Genomic DNA, 8,454 nt, shown 5'->3' with positions numbered 1-8,454 from the left:
GGTTGGAAATTAACTTTTCGTCCACTTGCCATTGTGGCTATCAGAGTCCAACGACTTCAAGCCATGTAATAGATTACCATTGTTTTTGTGGCTAGTAAATAAAACAACTAGCAGCCACTTGCATATTTTACCAGCATTTGGCTGTTGGCTGGTGCTAATTTCCAACCCTGCTTATCATATCACCGCGCAGAGGGAATCGTGCGTCTACTCAGCCGAGGAGGACGTTATAAGTGTTTACATCACAAGAACAAGCCTCTCATCCATGAGTAGATGCATGTTTCCTTCTGCCCAGTGATGCAGTTGGTGAGTGTTGTTCATTAGAAAGAAAGTAGTACATGAAACTGCTAACAACAAGGTCTGTGAATTATCCTGAGTAACCGGGTCATGATTTCTGGAAAGACACATCGCTGTTTAAGTTTTTTAATGTATTTTTTTGGCACTTTGAGCACAACCAGCTGGCACCAGGCAGCAATATTACGTTAGAAAGATGTTGAATTCTTATGTCTGACATTTTTTAAATTTTGGTTGGAAATCAGGTTGACGATATTTTAAGAGGTTTAGTGATGTTAAAATTTCATATTGTGAGGACGATAACGATGGCGTTTTGCAAACGTTGGGTTTTGTTCTCTATACCATACAACTACATGGATTTTGGTCACTTAACAATACAGCTTGAGATCATCAAATAGACGTTGGTATTTGGCGTCATGACATTGAATTTTGGTCACCCAACATCACGACCGAAATTCAACCTAATATGAGGGTTTTTGTGCATAAAGTGAATGGTGACGGAATTGCAGAAATTTTATTTTTGTCTTCCAAATGGACAGTGTAAATTTTACAGTTTAAAAATATTGTAATTACAACAGTTTTACAGCCGAATTACAAACATTTAAAATTGTAAAATTTACAGGTTGTTCTGTAAAATTGTTTGCATTTTCGCTATATTTTTTCAGAATTATTTTGGCAACCATGGCTGCCAGATTTTTAAATTTATTTTTTTTTTACTGTGTACGAAAATATAAACCATAACAAATCTTATTAATCTTACAAAATGATCTCCTTTCTAAATTAATTTATGGCTCCTAAACGCACCAAAAGAATCTAGAATAATAAATAATGCTAAGAAAAAAATATACTTTTTGATTTGGGGTGAACTGTCCCTTTAAAAGGCTCTAAAAGTGCAAATATGCTACTTTTTTTAAGCTTAACAACAGAAATGAGCAAAGAGTCTGCTTGATTAGAAATGTCTCATTTATGAACAACCGTGCTGCAGTGTTTTCTCTTTTATTTAACAATGCACATTTCCTGCCTGAAAACAGCCTCAGGTCTGCAGGAGAAGTGTTGTACAGTACATAGCAGGTCCCATGGCAGGGAGCACGGCCTCATAAAAGGTCCACAGGCACATTATTTTGGCAGAGCAACTGGAAAAGTGACATTTTGATGGGCACACGCTGCACAGATCTTTATGTCGGTCACTGTGCTCAACAGGAGCTGTTGCAGTCTGCGAGGAGGTATAGCGGGAGTTTGAGGTAAGGCATTACTCAAACCAAAAATACAGAGCCTCTTAATGCACCCAGTGGAACCAAGCCCATAAAATGTTGTGCGCACTGGCACTGTTGAGGTGAAAATACTCATCTCATTAGAGCTGTCCCACGTGGGCGCTATATGCTGACTGCAGGCTGCCACCCCGACTTTACCACCTTTCCATTTTTCTCGTGTCCAACTCAGAGACAGTTTATACTCTCCTGTGCTCATACTCATTATCTATCAGGTGAGACTATTGATTTATTGTTAATCCCTCTTAATCCTTTCTAAGTAGCATATAGAGTCTTAATACATATAGAGCGACTATCTGTAGCCAAGCAGCTGTGCAAATAATTTAGCAGCCATAACCACAGCACTCCATTAACCCTGAGAGCTAACACTGCCTCTACTGTAAAACCCAGCTGATCATCAGTTGGTACAAGACTGTAATGTAACTGTAATGTGATTTTTCCTAACGTGTCCAGACATCTACTGTCAGATCATACTGGAAAAGAGTACAGGAAAGTTACAGAGTACATTTACTTAATTACTGCATTTAACCCTTAATTTGACCCTTAAACACCTGGATTGACATCAGTTTTCTTGTGCTGAATTAAGACGCCTTTCACGAGCATTTAAACCTCTGAAACCTGAGAAAACTGATTTTGAGAAACATGGCAAAATTAGTTAAAGGTAACAAGGTAATGGTATAAAAATTAGGTAAGGTAAAAAAAAAATCAAATGATCATGATAAAAAAAATGGGGGAAAAATGTCCAGAAAACTGTATTTATAATTCTCTTATAATTGAATATTTAACTCTTTTTTTTTAAGTAAAAAGGAGAAACTTTCTTGAGGCCATTTTCTTATTTTTTTGTTATTATAAGGTAATTTTCTTGTAAATTATATAATTTATCATTGTTCTAAGCTTAAAGTGAATCTTAAACTCTCCAATTCTAAAATGTATAGCCAAATAATAAAAAAAATCTAAATGCAGCAAAAGCGTGAAAGGAGCTTCCAGAGGACATAGTACGGGCTCCTTCAGTTAACCCTTTGAAACCTGGATCACCATCACTCTCCAGGGCTGTTCTCAAATGCTATATACAAGTTTTGTTGTTTTTTTTTGTTTTTTTTTTACCCTTTGAGGTTCGTAGATTCGGATTTTTTTTTTAATAAGATTTCAAAAATGTCCCCGAAAAATAGATTTCTATTATTCTAATTTTATATTTTAAAATATTTTTTTACAGAATTGTTGTCATTTTTAGGCACCTTTCTATAATTCATTTCCCTTCTTTTTTTTCTTTTTAAAAAATGTTTTCTTTTCTTTTGAAATAATTTTTGGATAATTTAACTTGTAGGCTACGTTTTAGAGGGGATTTCTATGCTAATTTTCTAAGGAGGCCAGGTTTCAAAGGGTTAATTTTTTTTTTTTAATAAATACATTTATATGGAAAAAAAGTATAAAATATAAAAGCTGTATATTTTAATACTGTTTTGCTTTATGTTTTGTTTTGGTTAGTCTGGTGCGGTGGTGCCCCCCCCCCCCCCCCCACACACACCCACACACACTTTACATTTTCGTCAACTAAAATGTGCGTCATAGACATACGACGGTGACGTGTGGCGTCGTGGCGCAGGTGTGTTTTGCACCTGGCGCAGGCGCAGGACCAGTGTTTGGACGGATTTGTTTGCAGCTGTCTTGCCGGTATTTTTGACGTGCAGCAAGAAATTATTAAGATCAACACTAAAAGACATTTCTAGAAGAAGCACACCGCCTGTGCAGAGAGGAATCCGGCGGGATCTGAGACGGAGAGCAATTTTGGGACAAATGCGAGCTGCGTCTGCGACATGGATCAACTCTTCAGACTACACTACTGCTGCAAGTTTTGTGGCCGCTCAGCAGATCGTAAGGCGCAGAAAGTTGTCCGCGGCCGGGAAATAGTGACAGACTCATTCACTGAAACATCAGTTTATAAATGTCAGGTATGCCGCCTCTGCAAAGACTGCAAAGCCTTAAAAAAGGCACCGAATATCACCAGTCAGCTGATGGAGGACACCAGTTCAGATCCAGCGTTTCCAGTTACCTGTGACCAGTGACTGACCACACATGCTGCTGTGCAGGTAGGTGAACTCTGAGTTATGAATGGACGGATTATCGGCCGATATTTGGCGTTTTGCCTGTTACCTGTAGTGGCATTTTATTTCTAATGATCGCCGGTAAAATTAATTAATTAAAAGGTTGTAAAACCTCAGGGAGCTATTGTTATTTATTCATTTTTGATTAAATGTCACCTAAAAAAAAAGGAACTTTCTATATATGATGTTGATCCTTTCAGTTTGGATTACACATTTGCTAAAGAAATTTAAACAAAGTTTTGTGTTCAGAGTTTGTTATATTCCCAAATTCTAAATATTGGCAGAAAGATGTTTATTTTTATTTGTAAATGCATATCGTTCCAAATATTGGTTATCGATCTCATTAACGACTATTCGGTATCATTATCAGCCCTGAAAAACCAATGTAGGTCTGAATAAAACAAACCAAAAATAGAAGCAGTTTACTGTAGCTCTGTCGTTTCCTTAATGCTACATTTAGTATTATTTATGAAAAATGCAAAGTAAAAGCACCAAATAATCACTAGCAGCCCACTGCTGCGACCTTGTGCTAAAACATTAATGCGTGCTCATGTTGACCTGTTAGTAATGTTAATAGACTTATTCAGATTTAATAGGCTGTGTTTCCATTATTGCAAGGCTCAATTATGTTTAGCTGCTCCACACAGATTTCTTTTATTTTTTTTACTTTGGCCAAATATGGTTATTGACGTGTGTGTGCGAAAAAAAAGAAAAACCCAAGAAAAATGGTATTTGCGAGAAAAATATTCTCTTGTATGAATTTATATTCTGATTTGCCAATTTTGACCCTGACTTCACATTTTTTGCTACAGGTGTTTGAATCTGTTGTGCATATTCAATAGCAAAAGTGTGGGCGCGTGTGATTCATAATTTGTGATTTGTAAAATAGTATTTTTGCACCTGCAGTGAAGAATTTAAGAAGGTGTTACTGTTGTATTGTGATTGTAGGATAAAAAATGTAACTCTTTTTCCTCTGTCTCACACTTCAAATTTACCGATACACATGTGACTACTTTCTGCAGACCCATATTCCACATCATCAGTTGTTTTGCTCCATAGACGACCCAGTTGTGTGTAAAGTCTTTTCAGCAGAGAGATTTTTCTTCAAGGGGCATTTTAACCCTTTGAAACCTGGAGCAACATCACTTACTTTTCTTGTGCTGCTTTCAGACACCCTTCACAGGTATTAAAACCTTTGAACACTGAGAAAATTGGTGTGATTTCTTTAAAAAAAACTTTGGGGAAAAGACATTAAGCAGCATGGTAACAATCCTTCCACAAATAATAAATTAGTAGATTTAAAAATTAATTTCTTAAAGGCCTACGAAAAATATCGGGAAAAGAGAGAAAAAAGTAGGGAAAAACCATATTTATTGTAATATATATACATATTTAAAATGATTTTAACAGAATTATTATCCTTTTTTAAAATGATTTTCCTATCATTTTCTAATACGTGTTTTCTAATTTCTTGCTAATTTGGTTGTTTTTTTTTTAAAATAAGGTATAAAAAGCTGTCATATAATTGTTGTTTAAACAGAATTTTAAATTAGCTTGTTTTTAATGAAAATGTTGGCAGGTCTTGTGGGTATAATAAACAGTTTGAAGTGTAAGATAACCCTTTCAAACCTGAGCAAATATGTATTTTTTTTTTTTTAGAAAAATGGGGAAGAGGCAATGAAAAACTAAAAAGAGATGAAAGATATAAGATATAAAAAAAACAGTAAGAAAATAACAACAAATAAATAAAAAGCAAAAGTAAATAAATAAATAATAATAAAACGAAACTTGAAAAATATATGTATTTATTTTCTATATGTTATTATATTTTTCTGCGACGTAATTTTAAACATTGAAATATTATAATTATAGATACAGTTTTCCTTACTTTTTCTCTCCTTTTTTTTTTATAATTTTCTATCAATCCTCCCTTTTCTTGTCACCTTTTACTCATTTCTTGCAATTTGCAGGTTATTTCTTGCCATGTCATTGCCCTTTTTCCCCCCGTTTTTTCAAAGGAAGTTAAAACACTTTGTTCAGGTTTCAAAGGGTGAAATAGCTTGTGAAAGGCATCTGAGCGCAGCCAAAGAAAACTCATGTCAATCCAGGTTTCAAAGGGTTAATGAGCAGCCTAAATGAAGTGAGACCAGAGAATTAAGACCTAAAATAGATCAACAGCCAATGGTTGAATACTTTAATGTGTAGTGTGGAGGAGGAGACGGTGATCTCTGTCGTTTATAAGAAAAACTCCTCTGAACAGGCGACTGGTTTTTACTGTCGGGCTGGAATAATGTCCTCAGACCTGCAGAGTGGCTGCTCTCCAGCGTTCACACCTGAGAGAAAATGCGTTAAGTCCTCTTCACGTTCACTTCTATCGAGTCTTCGGTGAAAAGCAGTGCGGGAGTCTCTCCAACCTGCCATTCTCAGTTTTACACAGAAGCAGCTCTGGTGGTCTTAAGCCGATGGATTTATTCTTTGTCTGTTTTTTCTGGTGTGTTGATCCACCGTGCCAGGCAAATTGCTTTTTTTTTGTGTCAGTTCCTTGTCTGCTTCTCAAAATAGAAGGATGGATCTTAAATCTCAAATAACGTTATATAACAATCAAAAACTTGTATAATTATGTAATATATAATTAAAAGGCATAACAGCTTCAAATCAAAACTCTTAACAGCCCTCATGCATAGAAATCCTAAATTATCCCTGTTTGTTTTTCCTCGTTTTAGTAAACCCATCTGAGTTGCGCTGAATTGCAGCATTCTCCAGAGAGGAGCAACTGAGGACGGGCGAGTTGTGTAACGTGTCCCACAAACTTCAGTTGTGTGTCATGAGATTTAAATGCAATTTTATGCTTATTATTACTTAAAAGAAAGGGGGAGTGTTAATTAAAGGAGCTGCGTACAATTACAGCCCAGGTATTACAATGTTTGCAAGTATGTAACACGTTTCTGCAATTCTGGTATTCTGGCAGTTTGTAGTCACAGGGTTTGTTTTTTTTGTAGGGTTTAATGAGGAAAAGGGTGAGGAAAAACCAGCATATAACACAAGGCGTCAAACTCATTTTAGTTCATGCCTAAATGCAGCTCAGTTTGATCTCAGTGGGGCCGGACCAGTAAAACCATTGCATAATAATCTGTAAGTAATATCTCCAAATTTCTCCAGTTTTCGTGTAAAGAAGTACATTCTGAAAATCTTCATCCATTTACAAAAACTATCCCAAACATCCTGAAACATCTTAAGAAAAATAAGTACTGTCTCGTGCCCCGGGGATGATGTTTTTCAGTAGGCCCTCCAGGAAACTAGTGTTGTCATGGTTCCCTCGTCAAAAAGCCTATGGGATTTTTCCATTGGATTTTGAATCATTACAGAAAACAAGCTCTGTCGCTTTAAAGTATTAAGAGTGGGTTATTTGATGATGTATTTTATGTTGTAGAACAAAACATGAAAGTCTGACCTCTAACCAAAAACCCATTAAAAAAAAAAACATTTCGGAGTTTGACGAGTCGTTACTGGGCTTCTCTATAAACTAAAAACGATAAACTAAACTAAAACTTCATTAAGTTTTGATCATTCTTTTTAAAATCTGTCTTTTGTGAGTCCCCATGTAAGTGGTAAAAAAGACTGCTTTAAAGAAATTCATGTTTTTGTCAGTTTTTGTGAATTATTTACGCTGTAAGTGATAGATAAAACTTCATAGATTTCCTCGGGTTGGAAAGTGAGTAAAATTCCTCAGTAACTGAACTTATAGATTTGCCCGTGCTTGCAGGTCCCAGAGCAGAAATTTGTTGAAAGGAGCATCGTGAATGAAGTCATTTGTATCTTTTCTTGGCGCGTGTGATGTATTTCCTCTACCAGTTGAATAACTAATCAGAGTAACAGTAGCACTGTTCATGTACCGAGCAACCAACCGTCGTTGACTTATTGTTTAAGAGGTCTGTGCTCCTCAAGTCGAACACCTCGTGTCCACTTAACCTTGTGACCGCGGCGGCCCGGGCTGGTTATACGGCGGTCTGTAAAGCGAGTGAATGTGGCTTGGCAGGATTAATCAAGCCTAACGACACATCTGTAGGTAGGCTCGCTGGGAGGAGTGAGCATCAATCACCGTCTGGAGCATCTCTCTGCCTCTCTTTCTCTCTCTCTGCTTCTCGTCAGCTGTATCGACCAGCGCTTTGGGCCCTTGGTAATTAAAAGGCATTGATCGGCCTCAGCCGCAAGATGCAGGGGAGCTTTCATGCAGCAGAGCGCACTGGGGACCCTCGGAAAAAACAGGTGTGCATGCACATGGGTGGGTGCATGTGAATATGTATTTTAGCATGTATGAAACCAGTGTGGTTTGCAGAGGTAGATTATGAATTCAAGTGTTTCCATGCAATGTTGGATAGTCTTTTTCGGCTGTGCAGTGATTTTTTATTTAACTTGTGAACTTGTTGGCTTCTTTCTGGTTCATTTGTATGCTTTGCAGCGGTTGCGTCTTTTTAGCTTACATATGGCCACTCCATTTACACAGTCATAGAGCCGTGCGAGGCGTAATGCGCCTCCAGTGAGGTTCAGTTAAATTACCCATCTGGTAAAATATCTGAGGCCTGGGAGAAAGCTCGAGGTCAGCGCGCTCTTATTAAATGAGAATTGTTGGGGGAAAAAAAACAACAACAACTGATTGATTCTACGCAAACCCCGAAGCTCATCTTCTCCACAGACACACACAAACACACACAAACACACACACACACACACACACACAATCTTCACACACTCTCTTCTTTTATTCCATCTGAGTGAACACAGTAAATCTAAGT

The sequence above is a fragment of the Plectropomus leopardus genome, chromosome 18, assembly GCF_008729295.1.
Source record: "Plectropomus leopardus isolate mb chromosome 18, YSFRI_Pleo_2.0, whole genome shotgun sequence".
NCBI lineage: Eukaryota > Metazoa > Chordata > Actinopteri > Perciformes > Serranidae > Plectropomus > Plectropomus leopardus.
The sequence above is the reverse complement of the archived record's forward strand: the minus strand, read 5'-3'. Positions refer to the sequence as shown.